Here is a 1,036-nt window from a genome sequence, read left to right as displayed (position 1 = left end):
AGGTGTTAATCAGAGACTTGGCTTTGTGGACACTTTTCAGAGAACAAATTTGTTAGCATAAAAATAAAGCCAGAAAATTAAGAGCTGTTTAATCACTCAATTGGATTTTTTTTGCCAGCATATTTCTTTTTCTCTGCAACCCACTGCTAAATTGTGCTTCCTAGCTGTTTTTTATAAAATCACTGAATCAAATCTAACTCTGATTACATCAGAGAAGGCCAGGTACCCTACAACATAAAAGGGGGTGTGAAATTTTGACTTGTCTACTTAAAGATCACCAAAACCTGATCACAAGGTCAATTATGTCCCTGGGTGGGATTGAACCACCAACCTTTTGGTTAGTAGCCAAACACACTAACTGATTGCACCACAGAGACACTTTGCAAAAGTGGATACTGACAAAGGCTAATAAGCATTCATCTAGAACGTTTCCTAGAAAAACTTTAAAAAGTCAATAATCTGGAGAGTTTTTGTAAGATGTTTCTTAGATCAACCAACGAAGAAACACATTGGTACTTTCCCATGATGAGTGAGTGCTTCAGGATCTCTTGCACTTACATGTGCAGCAGAGTACTGCAATGGAAGCATGCTGGGCCCATAACCCAGAGGTAGGCAGATTAAAACTATCCTCTGCTATATGCATTTTTTTTTAATTAAAGTAATCCAAAACTGGGATTGATATTTTAGCTCTTTTATTTTTACTTAAAGTACAATAACTTTTACCATTTTAATTTGTTTTAATAGTGTATTGACATTATAGTTTTCTTTAAAAAATCCACTTAATTTTCTTTACCCTATTATTAAAAGGGTAATTGACAAAAACAAACTACATTGTCACCAGAAGAGCAATACAAAATGTACAAGTGATATATTAAAATCATCTTTCCAGCTTGAATTTCAATGATGCATTGGGGCAACGATTTTGTGAGAAACATCTTCACCCTTAAATAAAGATTTTCTTAATTCCTTACCTGTGTGCTAATTAGATATCACCTTGTTTTCACATTAAACAGACTTCCACATGAGAAAGCAGCAA

General features: G+C 34.3%; 1 non-coding gene across 1 annotated transcript; it reads right to left on the bottom strand.

Annotated features, from left to right (window-relative positions):
• Positions 1-303: 303 nt before the first annotated feature.
• Positions 304-377, bottom strand: TRNAS-ACU (transfer RNA serine (anticodon ACU)). Its single transcript has one exon. It is a non-coding gene; the product is annotated as a tRNA-Ser (tRNA).
• Between the last annotated feature and the right edge of the window lie 659 nt (positions 378-1,036).

This window comes from Pseudophryne corroboree, unplaced genomic scaffold (genome assembly GCF_028390025.1).
Source record: "Pseudophryne corroboree isolate aPseCor3 unplaced genomic scaffold, aPseCor3.hap2 scaffold_1007, whole genome shotgun sequence".
Classification (NCBI taxonomy): Eukaryota; Metazoa; Chordata; class Amphibia; order Anura; family Myobatrachidae; genus Pseudophryne; species Pseudophryne corroboree.
Note: the sequence above shows the minus strand (reverse complement) of the source record. Positions and strands in the feature narration are given on the sequence as shown.